Source organism: Pleurodeles waltl, chromosome 8, assembly GCF_031143425.1.
Source record: "Pleurodeles waltl isolate 20211129_DDA chromosome 8, aPleWal1.hap1.20221129, whole genome shotgun sequence".
Lineage (NCBI taxonomy): Eukaryota > Metazoa > Chordata > Amphibia > Caudata > Salamandridae > Pleurodeles > Pleurodeles waltl.
This window is the reverse complement of record NC_090447.1, coordinates 1,496,500,139-1,496,525,221: the sequence shown is the minus strand read 5'-3', so window position 1 is coordinate 1,496,525,221 and position 25,083 is coordinate 1,496,500,139. Positions and strand designations below refer to the sequence as shown.

Sequence of the window (25,083 nt, the reverse complement as noted above, 5' to 3'; positions counted from 1 at the left end):
TGTAACATCCAACCTAACTGCATAATGGACCTCAATTGACTGTGCCCATGATGTAAAAGCCTTTTTGCATTCGCAAACGGTGCGAATGGCCGTTTGCAAATGCAAAAATGCTTTCAGTATTTATGAAAGGCATTTCCAATGCAAATTTAAGGAATTGCTAAAACAGCGATTTCTTAAATTTGCGAGCCTGTTTAGAGAATCGCAAATTGCGATTCTCCAACTAAGAAATCGCAAATAAGGAAACCTTATTTGCGATTTCTAAACCACATGTAACAAGCAATTCCTTAATGCAAATTGGGCATTAAGGAATCGCTATTACCACCAAGTTGAACTTGGTGATAACCATGTGCAAATTTTAAAAATGCATTAAAAATGCATTTTTTAAATTGACATGTAACACACACATGCCCCTTTGGCATGTGTGCGCCTTACATGTCCTTAAAAATCTTCTTGGGGTGCAGCAGAGGGGGCCTTAGGCCCCCAGCACCCTGTGGTTTGCATTTCCCAAATTTGTGAATTCCAGTTAGGAATTCCCAATTTGGGAAATGCAAAAAAATTGCAAATATGGGCCTGCAGGCCCATAGGTGCGAATGGGGCCGGTATCGCAATTTGCGATTCGGTAATAGCATTTGCGATTTTTAAGAAATCGCTATTACCGAATCGCAAATATGACACATTGCATTTTGGGATTCAGAAATAGCGATTTCTTAAAAATCGCTATTTCCGAATCGCAAATGCCTTTTTTGATACATCTGGCCCAATGTTATTTAGGGTGTTAATGTGGTTGGACAAGGTAATCATACCAATATTGACAACTGCTAAAGCCTTTTCCATGTTTTCTTTGTCTATCTGCCTTAAACGTGCAGCAGCCTCCATCTGCGAAAGCTTCCAGATCTCATTGTATATGGCATACAGACAACATTTTGAGCGTGGCTTTCTACGACCTAACAAGAAATCATGTAAGTCAACTTCCTCTACCTTCCCCCACAAAATGTTGTGTTTGATAGTGTTCCCTTTGGAATACCTGAACCTTTCCAAGCGGCAGTAATGTAAGTAGTCATTATAGGACTAGACACAGTAATACAAATCACATACAATCAGCGTAGGATGTTCAGGATCTGTATGTTCCAGAGCTAGGACCAGAGCTTTAAGCTCCTCAAGCTGAGCTGTCAATCCCCTAGGGTCTGTGTGTAAGTTTGTTGAGGGTAGAATATACTATCCCTCATTAGAGCATTAACAGCTGTGCAAGCAACAGAGTATTGGTGATTGGTCCTGTTAGACCTGTCCCTTTTCACAAGGTCATCCCCAAAATGTTTCCCTTCCTCCTCCTATTTTTTCTGGCCCCTTTTTCTTGACATTAGGTCTCTGGGCACTTTACCACTGCTGATCAGTGCTAAAGTGCACATACTCTCCCTTCTTAACTCAGTAGGATTTGCTTACAACTAATTGGCACATTAAATTTACCTGTAGGCCCGTTGTACAGTGATATCCCTATACCCAGGGCCTGTAAATTAAATGCGACAAGTGGGCCTGCAGCGCAGCTTGTGCCACTCACAGAAATAGCCTTTCAAACCTGTCTGAGGCTGCTAACGCAGGACCTGCTTGTGCAGTTTACTGCCACAAGGACCTGGCATCTAAATTTACTTGCCAGCCCTTGAACTCCCCTTTTACTACATATACATCACCCCTAAGGTAGGCCGCAGCTAGGCCTATGGGCAGGGTGGTCTGTATGTAAAAGGTAGGACATAAGTCTTTATGTACTACATGTCCTAATAGTGACAAATAGCCTATGTGGTTCCTCACTACTGTGAGTGCTATCTCTCTCAGAGGATTTCATTGGATATACCCTAACATATGTCTAAGTGGTATTGTCTGATCTATGAGGGTTGGCGCAGCCATATTTGGTATGGTTGAAATGGTAGTGAGAAATGCTGCTTACTGGTGTAGGTGGATTTTATTACCATTATAAAAATGCCACTTTTAGAAAGTGAGCATTTCTCTGTGTTTAAGACTCTGGTGTTTTGCAGCTTGCCTCCAATCCACGTCTGGGGCAGAGTGACAGCTGGGGTTTGTGCATACTTTTCAGGCATCCTGTACACAGGGAAGGGTGAAGGTGTCACAAGAGTGCATCTGCATATTGAATGGTCTTCCTGAGCTGGGAGAGGTAGAGACGGGGCACACCTGCATCTGTAAAAGGCTGTACCCTAGCCTCACACAAAGGGCTTGTCTACGCCCTGCTGATGTCTGGAGCCAGTGCTGAAGGAGAAGGGGACATTCCTGGAACCGGTTAGAATTGGTTGGAGCCCCACTATCCCCCTTTGTGGAGGCTGCACAAAAAGAGTATAAGTACAGGGGGCTGTCCCCCACAATTTTAAACACTAAGAAGGACTGCCAATCTCTGCTCATCAGGATCCTTTGTGCTGGCCTGCTTGCCTGGGCCCTACAGCTTCATTCCCCCACCCCCAGCTGTCTCCAGTGGCTGGGTGGATTCCCCCCCTTTTCCTCTGCACTCTTTCCTACAGCACAGAAGCGATGTGTTCCTAATGTGCCAGAGCGTGAGGAGTGCTTCATCTTTTGAATCAGTGCATGAGGAGCGCTTTATTTCTGAAGTCAGCACCTGCTTGGGGAGCAAGGAGGTGCCTGTGTCACCCGGTGTGGGCCCCCACTCATCAACGCGGGAGAGGTCGCGAGGAGTGGGGGAGATAGCGTGAACATGCACGCTCCCTGTGGTGCCTGCTTTTGTGCCGTCACCACCACGGCACAAGCCACAACAAATAAAAGAGACGCCCGCTGTCCTGGGATGCCGAGGAGAATCCTGCTGGCCGGGCAGGAGGGCTCAGCTTTGTGTCCCCAGCCAGGAGGCGCAGTGTGCGAGTAACGGTGGAGGTGGTAGGAGCTGCCCTGCCCACCTTGCATAGCGCCAAAGAACCCAGAGAGTGTGTTCTACAAGAGTTGTGGGTGGGGTGAGGGGGGCCTCGAGGAAGAGGACCCGTTGAGCATGCTGTGCGGAAACCAGGAGAGGTCCCCCCGACCAATAAAGTAAGGGAGTGGGGCCTGGTTCCTGCCCCTGAGGATGCCATACCGGGGTGTGGGCTTTGACTCTGGGGTGAAGATTGGCCCCCGAAGCAGTTTTATTTTTGTGTTGCGCAGTACGTGTGGCAGGATGAGGGAGATCCTCAATGGAGGTCCTGCGCATGCACAGCACCTTTGTTTGTCGTAGTCATGGGTGCAGGAGTGCAGGAGCTCCGGTGCCCCTCATTTGAGGCCCACATGTACCCCCTAGCCTGTAAATGGAGCGCAGACACACTGTGACCTTCAGGAGGAAGGTGCGGGTAGGAGCCCTGAACATTCTATATGTCCCTAGTGTGTCCAGTGCCCTCATACTCATGCTAACGCTGTATGGTTATGACCTGGAGTAGGTTGCCAGGCACCCTTTTCTGTGTTGTAATTGGGAGCCTTTCAGGGTCTATAGTATATGCATTGGGAGGGAAGACTTGGTGACATATGCAAAGGGTGAGGATATTTTTGCATTCATGATGATGTCTTGGCATCTCTGATAATGTGTTTATTCTGGTATGTGCATTATATTGGTGATACTGATTACTTGCCATTTGGGGAATGTTTCATTTCATGTGCGTTCATGAGGATGTCCTGGCATTCGTGATAATATGTTTATTCTGACATGCATTTTTTTGGTGGTAATGACAAACTGACTACTGCTTGTGTTGCAGAATACCTGTAACCTATAGGTTTACCTGACTACTGCTTATTTTTGCAGAGTACTAGTAACCTGTGTGATGTTCTGACAACTGTTTGGGTAGCAGGGTATTACTAATAGGTTGTGTTTGGTCTAATAATGTTTTATGCAATACAGCTTATTTTTATATAACTTGTTCTGATTCCTTTGTGGTGTATTTATTGTGTCATGTGTGTTGTATGTGTTGTACAAGCCCTTTACACATGATCTCTGGTATAAGCCTGACTGCTTCTGACAAGCTACCAAGTGGGTGAGCAGGCATTATCTTGGGTGTGTAACTCCCTCCCCCTGACTAGAGTGGTGGGTTCCGGCTGGCTTAGGTGCATACCCGACCCAACCAGACACCCCGGCCCAGATTTAAGAGAGCCTAGCGCCATTAGAACGGCACATTAGCGTCATTTGTTTTACGCTAATGTAGATGGCCAAAAATGCCACGCCATATTTACAAAGTGGCACAATGCATGCATTGTGCCACGCTGTAACTGTTTGATCTACATTATGCCTGCACCAGGCATAATGTATGTATAGAGGGTGTTCCCTCGTTGGGGGGGCTGAAAAAATGGCGCAAAGAAATCAAATAGATTTCTTTGTGTCATTTGTTTCAGCACCTTTAATGCCTACTCTTAGCAGGTGTTAAAAGGAGGCTCCTATTGGTTACAATGGGCCTCTGGGTGCTTTGCAAAAAGTTTTACGCTAATCCTGCAAAGCACCGAACTAGCATAAAAATTCTGATGCTAGTTCTCTAACTACCGCCATGGTGCGCTGTATATTAAGTATGGCGCACACATGGTGGCGTTAAGGGGGTGCTAAGGGGCTCAAGAAAAGTAATAAATATGCCCCCCATTTCTAACAGGTACGTACAGCTGGCTGTGCTGAACCGTCAGTATAAATAATGATTTGGTATTAGTCAAGAGGTAAGATGTTAGTAGGCATGGCGTATACAAGTTCATATTGGAGAATTTTTTGTGTCTGTAGTTTTGGGTCAAAAACATGATCTACATCAGTGGCAGTCAGAGAAGTTGCCCATTAAATCTACCATGGATGATGTAATGCCTTAGCATTCGGGACACTATCTTTTGTAACCGCCTCTAAGGCTGACACTAGGGTAACAACAATAATGTGTTTCCCATGAGCAGATGGCCTCTCCTTAATGACAGCCATCTGAACTGCAGTCAGTATTTTTTCTGTTGATGCAAAGTGTTGTTCTGCATTAGAGTAAACATGTGATTTGTATGCTATGGGTACCATGTCACCCTCATTGAATGTGAAATAGGTTAATTCAATGATACCAGCAATAATTCTGATGACCATGTTTGTTTTATTATCGCATGAGTGTAAATGCTGTGCTTTTAGCATGTCTTGTTGCAAATCTCTGAGAATGTGTGTGTGTTCTGGTGTCCAATGTTTGCTTGAAAAGTCAGGATGAAGCAAATCATAAAGTGGTTTTATGAATTCTGCATAATCTGGAATGTATGTTCTGCCAAAGTTGAAGAAACCCAGCAATAACTGCAGTTTCTTGATGGTGTTTGGTGGCTATACTTGAGCGCATTTTTCTAGAAAGTGCAGGGCTAGGCTCTTACCTTAATTTGATAATTTGTATCCTAGAAATAGGACAGTGAGAAAGGCAATTTTGTTTTTCTTAAAATTAAGGGCCAGATTTAAGAGAAAATTACGGTGCACGTCGCTGTGCCAAATTTGGCAGAGTCGCGCACCGTTGTTTAAAAAATGCAGGGATCCCAACTTCTAGGCACCAGATTTTGTCAGAAAAACTGTTAGAAATATCCAAGATTGTTTTGTACTTTTTAAGCACTGTGGGGCAGATCTACCAACTTTTTGCACTGGGTTTGCGTCATGAAAATGGCGGAAACCAGTACAAAATGTTTTTTTCTAATATTTACTATCCAGCACAAAACCTGTTTTGCTCTGGAAAATGACTAAAGGTAAAGCAAAGTAGCGCAAGGCGCTTCTTTGCATTACTTTGCATCAACGGGGTGTTACATGGGTGTTCCCTTTCAACCACCCACCCTTTTTGATGCAAAACCCTATCTACCGAAAATGTGAGACAGGGTTTTGCGTAAAAAAATAATGCCTTTTAAATCAGGCGTTAAAAGGAGAAATATTGTCATTTCTCCTTTCTTTTCCTACTTTGCATGTGTGCTGCACTGTGCAGCACACATACAAAGCGGGAAAGGTTTTAGAAGTTGTCTAGGTCTAGTATTTCGCACTGGAAGGGTAGCCTTCCAGTACAAAATGTATGCTAGACCCTTGCACACACCCTTGCACTAATGCGCAAAGGTATGTGCATGGCGCATGGCAGCTGAAATCAGCACCTGCGCTAGGTAAAGGGGAGGAGAGAGCCATATCTCTCTGCAGATATGGCGCACTCCTGCTCCCGCCTTCTTACGCAACGTAGTGCAGATTTTCTGGATGCTGTGCTGTGTTGCCGGGAAAGATAGTAAGGGCCATATTTATACTTTTTTACGCAAAACTGCGCTAACGCAGTTTTGCGCCAAAAAAAATAGCGCCGGCTTACGCCATTCTGAAGCACAATGCGGGCGCCGTATTTATTCAATGACGTTAGCCGGCGTTAGCCGCCGGCGCTGTCTGGTGTGCGTTGAAAAAAACGACGTACACCAGGCAGCGCCGGCGTAGGGGGAAAATGGTGTATGGGCGTCCACAAATGGTGCAAGTCAGGCTGAGGCAAAAAAATCACCACAACTCGATTTGCGCCATTTTTTTACGACGCCCATCCCCATTGAAATGACTCCTGTCTTAGCAAAGACAGGAGTCATGCCCCCTTGCCCAATGGCCATGCCCAGGGGACCTCTGTCCCCTGGGCATGGTCATTGGGCATAGTGGCATGTAGGGGGGCACAAATCAGGCCCCCCTATGCCACAAAAAAAAAAAATAATAATACTTACCTTAATGTCCCTGGGGTGGGTCCCTCCATCCTGGGTGTCCTCCTGGGGTGGGCAAGGGTGGCAGGGGGTGTCCCTGGGGGCAGGGGAGGGCACCTCTGGGCTCATTCTGAGCCCACAGGTCCCTTAACGCCTGCCCTGACCCAGGTGCTAAAATTCGGCGCTAATGCGGGTTTTTTAGGCCCGCCCACTCCCGGGCGTCATTTTTGCCCGGGAGTATAAATACGACGCATATGCATCGGAGTCATTTTTTAAGACGGGAACGCCTACCTTGCATATCATTAACGCAAGGAAGGTGTTCACGCAAAAAAATGACGCTAACTCCATGAACTTTGGCACTAGACGCGTCTAACGCCAAAGTATAAATATGGAGTTCGTTTTGCGTCGAATTTGCGTCGAAAAAAACGACGCAAATTCGGCGAAAACGGAGTATAAATATGCCCCTAAATCTGCCCATAATTGTTTATTAGTGCGGTGTGCATTTTGTATTGCAAATGTGTGTGTGTGACTGTTTAAATGTGTGTAATCTAAGACTATTTTATAGGAATGGTCTGGTTTTGCTACGAGGAATAACAGGTTATTCATTGCAGAGACACAGGGTTTGATTACCCCAGTTCTCAAGTTGTGTGAGAATTTCTCTCACAGATGCTTTAGCTTCATGTTTAATGCAATATTGGGTCGATCTGTGGTGTAGATCTAATTGGAATTACACGGTAAAGGGAATCTTTATCCCATCCTACGTAGTTGTGCTATAGTGCGGGAACCTGTGCCAAAGCCCATAAGCAGCATAGGCTTCCTTTATAACGTCTGGAACTACGACTGAAAAAGAAGGTAAAATGATATCTTCCCCTTGTGGGAGCTTGAGGGAGAATTCATGTGACCATTCTTTTTCTGCCAATAGTATGTCATAATTTAGGGTTTATCTCTTCCAGAAGATTAGTTTAATAATGAGCTGTATGCCCCCCTCGATTAGAATGTTTAAGTTATAGAACCTGTTGGGTAGGGAGACGCGCCTGTCCACTATTTTGACTTCTAAAAAGTCATTAGTTGCTGTCACGTCCAGAAGATCTGTAAGACTCTGGCGACAGATCGTGACCTCTGCTGTGCTGTCTAGGAGAGTCACTGCCCATATCCTGTTCTTTAACAACGTTCTCAATGTGAGTGGCATCTTTAATTTACATCACTGCCACCTTCTTCTTTTTAAACTGGGGCTTTTGTTGAGGAGCTTTCTCCTCCTTCTTAATGTAAGTTTCTGAGGAACAATGTGAGTCCTTTTTTGGCTTCACGTAGGGACTTCGGTGTTCTGACTGTCCCACTCTGTCACTCCCTTTATCCGGTGTGTCCTGGAGGGAACGAGAGGGACGATTGTCAGTATATTGGTATCTATCAGGAGTTTTTATAGTATCTCTATTTCTGAGATTGGCGGTAAATCGCGCTTACCGCCGTGCAGAAGACCGCGAACACACCCCTGCGGTGGCGAAAATCCGCTACAGCTATTACGACCCGCAGCTCGGAACCCACACAAGTCCGCCACACCAAAGGTCAGTGATAAACTGGCGATAAGAAAACCTCCACCGTCACGCCAACAGGAATCCGCCCACACTATCACGACCCACGAATCCACGCACATATACAAAACACAATAACATTGGACAATTCGAAATACACCCACCTGATACACATAAACACACCACTCCCACACACCCAATCCAATATAAAACACACACCCACATCACTCACAAACCCTTACTACCAAAATTGCAAAAGAAGGCCAGAGAGAGACACCACCAGAAACAACACTAGCATCCCCAGACACACAACATCACCACTCACACAACATCCACGTACCTCAGACAACACACACAAACACATGCCCTCACACATCACAACACACACCACCCCACACATCACCCACACCACATCATGGCACCAGAACAACACCCCAGGTTCTCAGAGGAGGAGCTCAGGGTCATGGTGGAGGAAATTGTCCGGGTAGAGCCACAGCTATTCGGATCACAGGTGCAGCACACCTCCATTGCTAGGAAGATGGAGCTATGGCGCAGAATCATCGACAGGGTCAACGCAGTGGGACAGCATCCAAGAACACGGTATGACATCAGGAAGAGGTGGAACGACCTACGGGGGAAGGAGCATTTGCAGTACAGAGGACTGGCAGTGGACCCCCACCTCCTCCCCCCACAACTAACAACATGGGAGGAGCAACTCTTGGCAATACTGCATCCTGAGGGCCTCGCAGGAGTAGCAGGAGGAATGGACTCTGGTAAGTCAACTCTTACCTATTATATCCCCCACCCTACCTGCATGCCATCACATACCCCCACCCTCACCCTCACCCCCATCACTCCAACACCTCACATATGTCCTACTATCACAAACCACACATCCCAAGCCCTGCATGCAACACCAAAGCATGGACACCCATCACCAAAGCATGTCCACTACAGATACCCACACAGACCCCAAACCAAATATCACACAAGGACCTAGACATGAATGCAAGCACTGAAGTACAGGGTCACTCACCCATTGCACACAATGGCACACACAGATGCAATAATCATGCCTTTACACCCCTGCAGGACCCCTACCCAACATCACCGGACAGGAGGTTCCAGACATGTCCACTCCCCCCACAGAAGAGGCCCACAGTGATGACAGCAGCTTTGTACAACCGGATCAAGATGACCGGCCCGGCCCATCTGGGACCTCGGGACAGTCGGTTCCCCTGACACTGGCACAAGCCACCACAGAGCCTCCCCCCTCAGGAAACACCAGTACAGCACCCACCCAGCGGGCCCATCCCTCTGTCCCCAGGACACGTCAAGCAGCAGTCTGCCCACCACTACAGGGAACCCAGGCAAATCCACCACCCCAAGAAAATCAGGGACCTGGGGGCAGTGGCAGTGGGCACACGGTTCAGGGGACAGAGGCACAGGAAAACAGGGGAAATGGGAGGACTGCTGTGCGACAGGGGGAAGACAGGCCCAGGGAACCCACTCTCCACAAGGCCCTCTCCAACATCATGGGAGCATACCATCATTCCCGGGAGACGATGGCAACGGTACTGGCCAACTTTCAGGAGACTCAGCGGCTGCAGGAGGAACACTATCTGGGGATCAGGGAGGAACTCAAGTCCATTAACACCACCCTGGTCACCAATGTAGGGGTGCTGCAGGACCTTTTCAACACCAGGAGGGACACTGTGGCACAACAAGGGGCCCCTGTCATTAGCCTGGATGATGAACAGCCCACCACCTCCGCCGGCGCTAGTGGACAGGAGGCACCGCCACAGGACCACAACACCAGCACCCCACCCCCTGCAGATGGAGAGCCACCCCGCAAAGGGGCCCTGAGATCCAGGAACAAGACAGAGAACATTGCCAAGACCCCCACCAGGAAATGAGACCCCCCTGAATGTCATCCTTCTGTCCAACTTTGTCACCCTGTCCATCCTTAAACTGCCCTAGCTCCACTTCCTATGCCCCTTTGGACAATGCACCTGTGAAACAAATAGACTGGACTCTCCCATGGACATTCCTCCACCATCACCCCTGACCATTTTACAACCCCCTCCACTTATTTGCACAAAAATAAACACACTACAATAACAAAACAATCTAGAGTCAGTCTGAGCTTTCACAAATGTGTATTTACAATAACTATGGAATATAGCAATGTCAATTTTATTGTCAACATACCGATGTAACACCGCTCTAGTCCATGAGGAAATATAGCAGAGGTCACACAGTGGGACCCACATCTGTGAAATGGAAAGGTAAAGTGACAAGTCAGAGTTCAAACACTGGGTGAAAGTGACAGACCTATGATAGTTCACACAATAGTATGAAATGTGTGAAGCAGTGATATCTTCTTACCTGTGTCTCACTGGAAGTATTGCTGGATAACGTTGTTTCTGTTGTCGATATCCTCTTCTTCTGCCTCCTCTTCTTCACTATCCACAGGCTCCACAGCTGTCACAAGACCTCCAGCTGGACCATCCTCCTGCAGAAAAGGCAACTGGCGTCGCAAAGCCAGGTTGTGCAGCATACAGCAGGCCACGATGATCTGGCACACCTTCTTTGGTGAGTAGTAGAGAGAACCACCTTTCATATGGAGGCACCGGAACCTGGCCTTCAGGAGGCCGAAGGTTCTTTCTATAATCCTCCTAGTTCGCCTCATTGTAGCGTTCCTCTGCCCTAGTCCTAGGATTTCTCACTGGGGTCAGTAGCCATGACAGGTTGGGGTACCCAGAGTCACCTGCAAATGTCAATTGACAACTGTTATACACACACTAACCAGTAGGGACCACCTCAGACCCAGACAACTATTTACAGGGTATAGGCTCCTTGTCCTCACCTATTAGCCACACATGGGGCCATATTTATACTTTAAAAAAAATTAGCGCCGGCTAACGCCATTCTGAAGCGCCATGTGGGCGCCGTATTTAATCAATGACGTTAGCCGGCGTTAGCCGCCGGCGCTGCCTGGTGTGCGTGAAAAAAAACGACGTACACCAAACAGCGCCGGCATAGGGGGATATGGAGCTTGGGCACCAAAAAATGGGGCAAGTCAGGCTGAGGCAAATTTTTCGCCTCAACCCGATTTGCGCCATTTTTTTCGACTCCCAACCCCCATAGAAATGTCTCCTTTCTTAGCAAAGACAGGAGTCATGCCCCCTTGCCCAATGGCCATGCCCAGGGGACTTCTGTCCCCTGGGCATGGTCATTGGGCATAGTGGCATGTAGGGGGGCACAAATCAGGCCCCCCTATGCCACAATCTTTTTTTTTAAAAAGTACTTACCGGAACTTACCTTAATGTCCCTGGGATGGGTCCCTCCAGCCTTGGGTGTCCTCCTGGGGTGGGCAAGGGTGACAGGGGGTGTCCCTGGGGGCATGGGAGGGCACCTCTGGGCTCCTTCCGAGCCCACAGGTCCCTTAACGCCTGCCTTGTCCAGGCGCTAAAAAACGGCGCAAAAGCGGGCGTACGTCATTTTTTTTGACCCGGCCACTCCCAGGCGTGAATTTTGCCCAGGAGTGTAAATACGGCGCACATGCCTCGGAGTCAATTTTTTAGATGGGAACGCCTACCTTGCATATCATTAACGCAAAGTAGGTGTCCACGCTAAAAAATTACGCAAACTCCATGGACTTTGGCGCTAGATGCGTTTAACGCCAAAGTATAAATATGGAGTTAGTTTTGCGTCGGAATTGCGTAAAAAAAAACGACGCAATTCCGGCGCAACCAGAGTATAAATATGCCCCATGGTGCCTCTGGAGTTGCCCCATCACATAAGGGATGCTGCTATTCCTCAGAATGTAAGCGTCATGCACTGAGCCAGGAAATTTGGCATTCACATGGGAGATGTACTGGTCGGCCAAACACACCATCTGCACATTCATTGAATGGTAGCTCTTCCTGTTTCTATACAACTGTTCACTCCTGCGGGGGGGGTTACCAAGGCCACATGTGTCCCATCAATGGCACCTATGATGTTGGGGATATGTCCCAGGGCATAGAAGTCACCTTTCACTGTAGGCAAATCCTCCACCTGAGGGAAAACGATGTAGCTGCGCATGTGTTTCAGCAGGGAAGACAACACTCTGGACAACACGTTTGAGAACATAGGCTAGGACATCCCTGATGCTATGGCCACTGTAGTTTGAAAAGACCCACTTGTCAGGAAATGGAGTACTGACAGGACCTGCACTAGAGGGGGTATCCCTGTGGGATGGCGGATAGCTGACATCAGGTCTGGCTCCAACTGGGCACACAGTTCATGGATTGTGGCACGGTGAAGTCTGTAGGTGACAATTACATGTTGCTCTTCCATTGTCGACAGGTCCACCAGCGGTCTGTATACCGGAGGATGCCGCCATCTCATCAGCTGCCCCAGCGGACGTGCCCTATGGACAAGAACAGCGAGCAGAGAGTCAGCCAACACTGAGGAATCACAAATTGTCACTAACACACATTTATTAATCCGCAATGTGCCTGTTACTGTGTGTATGCAAGGCCAATATAGGTGTGACACAGTTATTATTCTTGCCATATGGCCCCCTGAAATGGCGGCTGCCTGACCTGTAAGGTGGGACAAGGGGATATGAGGTAACTGCGCTGGCGTTGTACACCGTCGCGGTAGGCGGTCGAAGACCGCGGCGCAATCCTGCATTGGTTAATATTGGACCCTATGGGTCTTAGGAGCCAATGACGATGTACGCCGGCGGTGACGGTACGCACCGCCGCGGACGTGACTGCCATTTTCTCTCTGTTCACTCACTTGATACCTGACCTTCAACAGGAGAGGACCTACACTGCAAGTGATGCTGTGACCTCAGTCTGGAATCGACAATGGCTCATGTGTCTGGGGAAAGGGCCCCTGCCTTCACTTCGGAGGAGTTGGAGAAGTTAGTGGATGGGGCCCTCCCCCAGTACACGCTACTCTACGGTCCTCCAGACAAACAGGTGAGTACACTGTGAGCATGCTGCATGGGCAATGGCTGTTTGGAGTGGTGTGGATGGAAGGTACATGGGGGGACGGACTGAGTCCTGCATGTGCGGACGGTGAGTGCATGTGCGCAGGGCAAGGGTGGGAACGTGGGCCAATGACTATGATGGTCTGGACGGTGAAAGATTTACCTTTTTACCTGTACTATTCCTCTAGGTCAGCGCCCACCAGAAGAAGGATATTTGGCGTGCCATCGCCAAGGAAGTCCGGACCCTGGGGGTTCACCACAGACAGAACACCCACTGCCGGAAAAGATAGGAGGACATTCGCCGCTGGAGCAAGAAGATGGTGGAGGCCCAGCTGGGGATGGTCTCCCAACGTGGGAGGGGTGCCCCTTCGCACCATGACACCCCTGATGTTCCGGATCCTGGCGGTGGCGTATCCGGAGTTGGATGGGCGCTTGAGGGCATCACAGCAGCCACAAGGGGGTGAGTGCATACACATTCATCTGACTCTGCGCGCATTACGAGGTGTCTGGGTGGGGGAGGTGGGCAGTGGGTTCCCCTAGGCCAGGGCGAAGTTTGTAGGCAAGGTCCCTTGTGAGGCAGGCTATGTGGCACCCCAACCCCACCAGTGGTTAGAGCCATCTAGACCTAGTCAGGGTCCTGTGACTTCCATATGTGCAGCAATCGGGCATAGGCCTTGTACCCCATGGCCTTGTGAATAATCTAGGAACTGTTAGTGCATGGCGTAGTGCTGAGGTCTGCTGTGTCTGTAGTGTCCGCCAACGGTAGTGGTATTGCATGCACTGAACATGTCTTTCTTCTGTCTCCCCCCCTTTTTGTGGTCTCCCTGTTCTTGTGTGCAATAGCATTATCTGGCGGAGGAGCAGTGGCACCGGAGCAGGAGGGAGCTGCATCCCACTTGGCCCTGGAGGGTGAGACAACGGAGTCTGAAGCCACCAGTGGGACGGAGGGCGAGGGGAGCTCCACGGCGGGGAAAGGAGGTGACGCAGCGACAGCGACTCGTCCTCTGATAGGAGCTCCCTTGCGGTGGCGGGCCCCTCTGTGCCCCCTGCATCCACACCGCCCTCCCAGCAGCCCCTCAGCGTGTGTCCTGTGGCCGCTCACCCAGGAGGGTGGGCATCTCCTTTGCCCCAGGCACCTCAGGCCCTGCCCCAGTCAACCCTGCTGCCCTCAGTGGGGAGGCTATTGACCTCCTGAGATCTCTCACTGTTGGGCAGTCTACCATTCTGAATGCCATTCAGGGTGTTGAGAGGCATTTGCAACAAACAAATGCATACCTGGAGGGCATTCATTCTGGCCAGGCAGCCCAACAGAGAGCATTTCAGGCTCTGGCCTCAGCACTGATGGCAGCCATTGTCCCTGTGTCCAGCCTCCCCCCTCCAACTTCCTCCACCCAGACCCAATCCCCTGTACCTCAGCCTATCCCAAGCACACCATCAGACCAGCATGCACACACCTCAACACACAAAAGTGGCTCAGGCAAACATAAGCACCACACATCCCACAGGCACTCACACAAGCATCATACCCATGCAGACATACCAACATCCACTGCCTCCACTGTGTCCCCCTCCTCCATGTCTCCTTCCTCCCTCCCAGTCTCGTCTCCACTCACACCTGCATGCACTACATCTTCAGCCACTACCTCTATCACCAGCACGCCCATCACCACACACCGCTCACGTGCACTCACCACCCCCACTACCATTCACACATCCCCTGTGTCCTCTCCCAGTGTGTCTCGGAGCGAGGGCAAGGACATTCCGTCACCTGCAAAACTTAAAAAGTTGCCCACATCCCAGAGGGAGAAGCCGAAAACACCTGCCACCAAGGGCTCAGGGAAACCAAAAGGGGATAGTGGCAAAACAGCAGCACCACCATCCAAGGTGGGGAAGGGCCAGAAAGTGAAGTGCAGGTCAGGAGAGGGCATGGTGGCACCGACTGAGGGACCAGTGTCACACCTTCTGTCCACGTCAACGCCAACCTGCACGGCAGAGAAGACCGCCACCTGCACCGCCATCTGCACTGCCACAGAGCCCGCCACCAGCACCGCTGTCATTGAGCCCGCCACCAGCACAGCAGTCACTGAGCCCGCCACCAGCACCTCAGTCACTGAGCCCGCCGCCAGCACCGCTGCCACAGAGCCCGACGCAAGCACCGCCGCAACAGAGCCCGCCGCAAGCACCGCTGCAACAGAGCCCGCCACAAGCACCGCCACCACTGACACAGCCACAAGCACCCCCAGCGGCCCCCGACATCCTGAGCCAGTGGCACCACCGCAGACATAGCTGCCATCCCCAGTGGTCAGTCGTCCGAGGCTGGTGGTGAGTTCCAGGAGCCTGGGCAGCTTCAATGATGCATCACTTTCAGTGGAGAGATACAGCCACTACCTCAGTCCTTGGCAGGATGAAGAACTCTGGGCACAAAGCCCCCTCCAGAACCAGTGGAGAAAGACATCCACTACCTCTGTCCTTGGCAGGATGAAGCACTCTGGGCACAAAGCCCCCTCCAGAACCAGTGGAGAAAGACATCCACTACCTCAGTTATTGGCAGGATGAAGCACTCTGGGCACAAAGCCCCCTCCAGAACCAGTGGAGAAAGACATCCACTTGAGAGACTGTGGCTTTGCACTCCCCAGGATAAAGCAGTGGGCAACCCACCCACTGGAAAGACTTGAGAGACTGTGGCTTTGCACTCCCCAGGATAAAGCAGTGGGCAAACCACCCACTGGAAAGACTTGTGAGACTGTTGTTGTATTGTATATATTATGCATAAAAGGTTCCAGTGTGGGAAAGAACCCGGCTGTCTCCTGGCAACAGGAAAGGGGTTCTGGAATGCGGGCGAGTGAAGCGGTTGGCGAGGACAACAGCCGGGTCGGGGTCGCTTGGAAATAAACTTAAGTATAAAACTGAAGAAGCAGTGTACCTCGTGTTTGTTGGCCTGACTTATTATTGGTGACGAGGGCGTCTCCCAGAGCTTATGGTGGATCGTCAATTGTGACCCTGGACCCGGGTAAGAGCGAGATTAGCGGCGTAGCGGTGAGACGGCAGAGCCGATCACATGGTCACCGGAGGCTCGGTGTGACGGCTCACATTCGGCGCTGTGAGGAGGAAAAAACGGAGCCTGATCTAGTTTTGCCCGCATTTCAAAAGTTTAACATTGCGTGAGCGCGACGCCGGCACGCACTGGAAAAAAAAAAAACTATAACAACGAGGGACGCGGCCAACGCGCATGGTTGCTAGGCAACGCACGTGCAATCAGGATTAACAAAAACAGTGTTGCTGCTAACCAACGCGGGGTGTAATTAAAGGCTGAGCAGACTGCTTTCAAGGACAATTTAAAGGCGGAAACAGTATTTAAAAGCAGAGACTTTCATCCAAGGATACAATATCAATATTCATGCACTAAAAAAAAAATAATAATAATAATTGCAATACAAACAATAGAAAGTACTAGTAAACATGGCAACACACTCTATAACTCTACCACCAGCATTTCTACAGCTTCCAGGTAAACCCTGCATGGCCTGGGAAGACTGGAAAGACGCTTTCACTACATATTTGGAGGCTATTGGAGGGGAGGCAATGTATGTAGAAAAAAGGAAGCTGGCAATTTTAAAGCATTGTCTGGGGGTGGAAGGAAGAAAGGTTTTAAAAACTTTGCCGTTACAAGACACACAAGGAGGAGATTCGGATCAAGAGTAAGATGTATATGAAAATGCCATGAAGGCGTTAGAAGAAAACTACGGGAAAAAAATGAACATTGTAGTAGAGCGGCATAGATTTTTCTCGTGCGCTCAGAGACAAAATGAAACAATAGATCAGTTTCTAAACAGTCTACGAAGATTAGCTATTTCTGGCAAATTTAGGGATCTGAATGATAAAATCATTCAGGACCAGTTCATAAACAAACTGAAGGATGTTAAATACAAGAGAAGTTATTGAGTTTAAAAAATCCGACTTTGGACAAAACGGTTGAAGTCGCAAGACATATGGAAAATACATCTCAATATGTCAAGGAACTCAACAACACGAATTGTGACACTAAGGAACAAAATACAGTAGGAGAAGTGCGGTACTCCAAGAAGAATAAAAACAGATTTGAAGATAACTTTGGGAAGAAAAAAGAGTGCTTCAGGTGTGGAAGTAGTAAGCATTTAGCGGAAGCAAAAAATTGTCCACCTATAAATACTAGGGGCCATATTTATACTTGTTGACGCAAAACTGCGCAGATGCAGTTTTGCATCAAAAATAATATCGCTGGCAAATGCCATTTTGGTGCGCCGAGCGGGCGTCAAATTTATACTCTGACGCACGGTGGCGCAAACCACAGGTGGGAGTTATTTATTTTCACGCACACCGCAGCGTCAAGTCGTAAAGCAAAACAACGTTAACGCGGCGGAAATGACTGTGGGTCGATTTACGACCCGCAAACCGGATATGCGCCGTTTTTTGACGCAATAGCGTCAAAAAACCCAGCGAACACTGCCATTTCACCAGAGGAGAGCCAAAATGGATCCCACATGCCTCTACAGACCCCAGGAAGATGACAACAGACCAGGAACCAGCCAGGAGGACCCACACAAGAACCAGGACACTTTTAAGAAGAAAAGAAAGTGTCGCTTCAGTGCAGAGGAGCAGGAAATTCTAGTTAAAGAGGTGACGGAACATCAGCACCAACTGTTTGTCACCTCAAAATTGCCAATTAGTAGGAGAGAGGCTATATGGCAACAAATTGTTGACAAGATCAACAGTGTGGCAGAAGTACGCAGAACAGTCATTGAGTGCAAGAAACGCTGGCATGACTGCAAGCGCAGGACCAAGGAAAAGATGGCCAGGAACAGGAAGGCAGCACTGCAGACTGGAGGTGGGAGTCCAGCACACCAGGAGGCCCTCGACCACATGGAGGAGATGGTTGCAGCCGTCATCCCTGAGGAGATCGTCACAGGGATTCAAGGACAGGACAGCGCAGACTACCAGGACAAAACGCACATGCAGGGTAAGTTGCATGGGGAATTAAAATGCACTAATGTTAACTGCAACCGGGGGGGGGGGGAGTACCTACTACACATTGCATGTAAGTCATCATATACATGGAGTGGCATGGGTAAAGGGGCACGGCATGGGGGCATGGCCTGCACAGACAGAAGCTGGGGCACACCATTACACTACACCAACAACAGTCCCATGGGGGCATGCTGCCATGCCAACGATGGAGCAAAGGGAAAGCCACGCCAGGAGGGAAGGGCACAACGTCAAACTGACATCCCGGCACACGTCAGCCACCATACCCCCACATTAACTAGGGCCCTATTAACAACCTCTAGCCATACTGACAACTGGAATGTAACTGCGACAACAGTTGCCACTACCAACTCCACTCTGTGTGCAGCTCAAGTAGCCAATGGCAGTAACCTCCTCATGGATCATACACACCTAAATTAGAGGGTTGAGGATGACAACTTCAACAATCCCCTGAAAAAAGACAAAGGCCCCAGTACTGTCAAATGTCAATGCCCATATTTGTCGCAAACATCAGCCAATGTCAACAACAATAGGAGCTACACAGCACTAAGGACATACCCATGCTACATATGTCAGGGTCCATCCTGTGCCTGGGTCACAATGTAACATCCCAAATGTCATACTGCTCAGAAAACAGCATTGAGGGGGAGGACACATGCAACTGGTCACTGAAATACACCTGCACAGTCAGAGGAGGAAATAGGAAACTGATACGATTATCAGGGCAATCCAATGTACCACACATTCCCAACATCAGCTGTACACATTACCAGTGCCAACATCCATCTCGTGCCATAACATTGCTATGCATAGGATATGCTACATGTCAACTACATTTAAGTGGATGTGAAAGATCAGAGACTGGGGCAGGTCCAGATTGTTAAGTGTGCTGCCAGTGCCATCAGAACACCCACAGCCAGTGAAAGGTCTCACCATGAGAATGGATGTAGACGGAGGGTTGAGTAGGACAAGAAGGTGGCAATTCACTATTTGGCCAAAACCAACACCTAGAAGAGATGATGCCGACAAGTCTAATAACTTTAGAACATACATGTGACATGCAGGTGGGCCATGGGCCTGGGAGAATGCCCATCTGAAAGACTGGAGCAATAAACACGAAACAAGATCACAATGTGAATTCATCACAAGGCAGGCATGTCACATCACTAATGCCACAACACAGGCACACTAATTGTACCCCGTTTCATTGCATAGGACAATGGATCTCCTGCAGATATGCCTGTCCCAGATTACCCTGATGGCATGGATGACGAACTGATAAACATTCCCCAGGAGACCATCCAAGAGGTCCTTGAAACCCTCCAGACCCCACCTTCAGTCACAAGGAGGAGCACAGAACAAGCAGCCATCGCAGAGGATCCACCCACTCCAATTGTAAGACCTGCCAGCTCCAATACAGCTGAGGACTCAGATGACACAGGCACCAGCTTTGAGAGAACTGTAGTTGGGGTACAGCGGGAGCTGGCCAAGGAGGTGCGGGTGGGGATGCAAAATATGGCAGCCAGCCTAGAGGGGGTGCGTTCGTGCATTGATGTCATCTGCAGATCAGGCAGCAGCCATGCAAGCCCTAACATCCATCCTGCAAGGACTACAAGAAACTGTCAAGGAATTCACCACTGCAGTAAGGGAGTTGCCACAACACCTCACACCCCAAACCTTCCACTGCATGCACAAATGCAATCATGACCCCCTGCCTGCCTACCATCGTGATGTGGCTGCTATTCTTAAGAATCAGCAGATCCTCCTTGCAGCAGTACTGCCCTTAAGACATTCACAGGTAGCAGCGACCGGGATGTCTGACTCCACGTCTTCTAACACTGAGGTGTGTGTTGCCCCTTCACAACCACCACCACCAAGAACAGAGGAGGCAACACACACATCAGAAGAAGAAGACATGGAACGGATCACCTTCACTACCCGGAAGCACTATTCCCTGCCACATGGCCAACTATTACCAAGGTCCTGCGCTTTATAACATGCCAGTCTTACAACAACTCTACTTAATGACTGTTCTGCTTACCACTGTATATCTTGTCAGCCTGCCCAGTGATTGTCTCTCTCTTACTCAGTTGGCAAATCCTGTCCCTCTGCACTGTCTGAAACATCACCCCAGCATGTCAAAAGCATTTCTGTAACCCCTTGTGTAGGATCATAATGTAAGATGTCACTCTAATGGACTCACAATCATGGACAATGTACATATAGCACTACTGCACTTTTCAATAAATGGCACTTACACAACAAATCTGTCTCTGGGTAATGTGACATATCAACTGTGCAGTAGATACCTGAAAAGTAGCTTGTCAATACAACTGTCCTGATATTATGTAGTCAGATAATTCTGCACAGTGCCCATGATTGCATCATACTCTGCCCATCCTGAGGGACATATCTGATGAAGTGAGAAACCATACACCATCATGCTGTGTTGGACAGAATAATGCTTCCTCAAGGGATATCTAAGTCATCAAATAGTGGCTGCAAAATGTTGTCACCATGCAATACTAACACATATAACAGTGCACACAAATCTAAGCAAACACTACAAAAACTGCATGAATGAAGCTATCTGAGTTTACATACAAATAGGTACTCATGCTGAACTGTGTCACAAATGACGTATGTGAGTCATGAAGACAAGAATACAAGAGTGCCTACGAGAACCCATCTTATAAGGGTGTCCTTGATCATCACACTGCAGTCAGACCTAAAACTGTTCCCCCAATACCAAGTCTGGAAGCACTGTTTGTGACGTAGAAAACATACTTATCAACAGAAACACATTGGGATTCATATTAACTGTGATTGGTGGTTGCAACGAATGGTGGAAACTTTGCAAGGTAGCTCTGGGGTAGCTGCCAATCTTACAGCTCAGTTGGGATTTGTTTGTAGCATAGGACACAAATGTAATAGAACAGCATTCATGTACACTAATTCCAAGCCCAGGATCAAGTAGCATTTAACACATACTGTTAAGGGTTAACTATATATTTATTAAATGCTAATCACAGAAGAGGAAACTGAGGGAAAAGTCTTACCTACCCTAATCTACCCTGACTACTCATTACCCACAACTATCCCTAACTAACCTAAGCTAAACGTACATGTAATGAAACGTTCTAAACATCCCCCCCACCCCCCTTATGAGATGGGACACATGGAGGACAACACATACTAACCTAAACACATAGGGGCATATTTATACTCTGTTTGCGCCGGAATTGCGTCGTTTTTTTTTACGGAATTCCGACGCAAAACTAACTCCATATTTATACTTTGGCGTTAGACGCGTCTAGCGCCAAAGTCCATGGAGTTTGCGTCATACTTTGCGTTAATGATATGCAAGGTAGGCGTTCCCGTCTAAAAAATTGACTCCAAGGCATGTGCGCCGTATTTACACTCCCGGGCAAAATTCACGCCCGGGAGTGGGCGGGTCAAAAAAAATGACGTACGGCCGCTTTTGCGCAGTTTTTTAGCGCCTGGACAAGGCAGGCGTTAAGGGACCTGTGGGCTCGGAAGGAGCCCAGAGGTGCCCTCCCATGCCCCCAGGGACACCCCCTGTCACCCTTGCCCACCCCAGGAGGACACCCAAGGCTGGAGGGACCCATCCCAGGGACATTAAGGTATGTTCCGGTAAGTATTTTTTTTTTTTTTTTTGTGGCATAGTGGGGCCTTATTTGTGCCCCCCTACATGCCACTATGCCCAATGGCCATGCCCAGGGGACAGAAGTCCCCTGGGCATGGCCATTGGGCAAGGGGGCATGACTCCTGTCTTTGCTAAGACAGGAGTCATTTCTATGGGGGTTGGGAGTCGAAAAAAATGGCGCAAATCGGGTTGAGGCGAAATATTTGCCTCAGCCTGACTTGCCCCATTTTTTGGCACCCAAGCTCCATATCCCCCTACGCCGGCGCTGTCTGGTGTACGTCGTTTTTTCCCACGCACACCAGGCAGCGTCGGCGGCTAACGCCGGCTAACGCCGGCTAACGTCATTGATTAAATACGGCGCCCGCATGGCGCTTCAGAATGGCGTTAGCCGGCGCAAATTTTTTTACGCAAAACTGCATTAGCGCAGTTTTGCGTCAAAAAGTATAAATATGGCCCATATTATCCTATACTAAACAAATATATATTTTTTTAAAATTTTTTGTTTTTTTTACATTTTTTTTTTAAACACACAAGAACCCCAACATAGCCGCACACCCACCCACCCACACACGTAATAAGTAAAAATAGAAAGAATCAGGACCCCCCACCCACTAACACTAACTAAACTAACAGCCTATACTAACCTAACACTAAGCCCACTAAGTATGAGAACAAGGAAAGAGGAGGGAGGGGAGGGAATCATGTCCATATCAAAAAAGTCTTGAGGTTGGCCCTCCGGAGGGTCCTCTTGATGGACTTCACACGCCGGTTAATGTGGCAAACATCCCGACTCAGATGGCTTAACTTGCGCAACACACGGTCTATCTTCCGTTCTATGTTGTGGAATGCTGCAGGGTCAACAGATGGAGCTGGGACAGTCTGGGTACCGGTGGAGGAGGTCTGTGTGTGTGTGGAGCCAAGGCCAGTGGGCTGTCCTGCACCTGTAGCAATGCTGGGGCCTGGAAGTCTGGCAGATGTAGGGACAACAGTCCCAGCTGTGGGTGGGACCACCTGGCTTGAAGTGGTGGTTGTGCTGGTGGTGGCTGTGGTGGCCAAAGTAGGGCCACCCTGTGGGAAGGCCCTCCATGCCCCGGAGGCCCGTTCATGGCGGTATAGGCGGGCCATCCTCCTGAACCCCGACTCCACCAGCAGGATGTGCTGGTATCTCATGGCCCGCCGCTGGAACTCACGGACCTGGTCTGGAGTCATGTTTGCAGCTGTGAAGACAAATGCAATTAATCTACATTAGGAACTGCATTGTGTGAAATGGCACAAGAAGTCAATCAGACAACACATCTACTGTACTTGTAACAGCTCATATCACAATACAGATCATTGAATGTCCCTGAGGAAGTACACGGCAGGCCAGCCTACAAATGTCACATCACACATAGCATATCCAAAACCTACAAGATGGGTAACAACTGGCATTGACTTGCCATCTGAGTTCTGCCAGTTATCAGCTAACAATCATGCTGCATATCCTCCACCAATACCTGGGCTACAAATGTCAGTGAATGCAATGCTAAACTAAAGCCACATGGTCTGCAAGTTGTAACAGGACTTGCCAGTATAGTACCCATGTGCCAAACCTGAGTGTGTATACTAGGTTCCAACCAAACAGTCACTATTTCACATGCATGTGTAACATACTGGTAGCATCAGTCCTAGGTACCCTATTCACAAACCCATGCCTGTGTCTGAGGGGGGAGTGGATAAACAGCTATCAATTCCAAACAACATGGACACCGAGGAGTGTATAGAAAACTCCACACGTGTTTGGCTCTACACACACACCACAGGTAAGGTCTATCAACAATTAGGAGTCTGCAAACCCTTGACCAATCATAGCGCCACACATGTCAGGAAATGCAGAGCTTGGTACACAACAAATACTTCCAGTAAGGCATGACTTACATCAGACACAGAGTTGCAAGAACACCCATGATCATGATTAGCATGCACACCTAGGCCATTGCACTCACGTTCCACATACTTGTAGCACTACATGTGGAAGTACATGCTGCTAGGAAGTTCTACCTACAGTTTAATAAGTAACTTGGTAAATAGGGAAGAAGAAGTCTTTTGGAAAGCAATTTGTTGTACCAATCTTGGAGAATGTGGGTCTGACAGGCTGAATAAATCTGAGCTGACTTCCACTGCAACTCTTGTTGATACAAGTGTCATCCACATGACTCACACCAGTACTCACTGTGGTGCCTACAGGAATGGCCTACAATCCCTAGATAATACAATAGGATACGCATTGGCCAACTCAAAACATTTGAGAAACTGAAATCCCAATCATGGAACAAGACAAATGATTGCCCAACGCATCACACCTTGCTATGCGTTCAACACACAGGAGTCCATAACCAGCAAACACAACACATAACAGACATATCAACACTTACTGGAGTGGTCGGGGTCCTCAAATGTAGCCACCTCTCCCACAGTGTAGGGTGCCGGTCCACCTGTATGGCATGGAAGGAAGAAATGTGCTCAAAATCTGTGCACTGACCAACAATTTCATAAACATATACAATGTGTAGGCTGAATAAGGAAATGGCAGCCATTCAGACATGATGATACTGCATCTGATATATCACGGCCAACTTGTACATAGCATGGGTCTCCTGTGACAGTTACACACATATCTGCACACATGCAGTGGCCCTAACTATCATGTGGTGGCAAACATGCCCCGTCATTAGTGACCAGAAAAAAATATGGAGTGTAATTGTCTCATCATGTGCATCCAAGAGAGACATCCAAAGCCTGGTTACTTGAGGACTGCATTACCAGTCAAACAGCCTATGTGGCCATGACACATTTATTACACATAGGTACAATGTACAGAGGGACAGGGACTTTTGTAAGCCCTCATGTTGTTACAGTTTCTTCATTTGATGTGGCCCAGCTATGGTGATTTGCACCAACCATGGAGATGTGAACCCATGTGCATACCTTTGGACTGCCATCCCTAATTGAAATGTGGCACAACTAACTCCAACAACCATTCTAAGATGTTAGCTGAGGGCACCTTACACCTTTTCACAATGTTTTCAAATCCAGATCTGACATGTAACCAAAAATATAAAGGACCACAATAATCCCTAACATTCATAGAACTTCCGTGAACGCTTTCCTTACACACTCACCAGACTCACATGAGACATATGTCTGGGCCACTTTGCTATCATCAATTGATATGAAGCCATCAC

The 25,083-nt window shown here is 48.6% G+C and overlaps 1 long non-coding RNA gene across 1 annotated transcript in view; it reads left to right on the top strand.

Annotated features, from left to right (window-relative positions):
• Positions 1-25,083, top strand: part of LOC138249269 (uncharacterized) — a 193,572-nt gene that overhangs the window by 112,573 nt on the left and 55,916 nt on the right. Inside the window, exon 2 of the long non-coding RNA XR_011194818.1 lies at positions 867-959. This is a non-coding gene — a long non-coding RNA (uncharacterized lncRNA). The remainder of the gene's footprint in view (positions 1-866; positions 960-25,083) is intronic.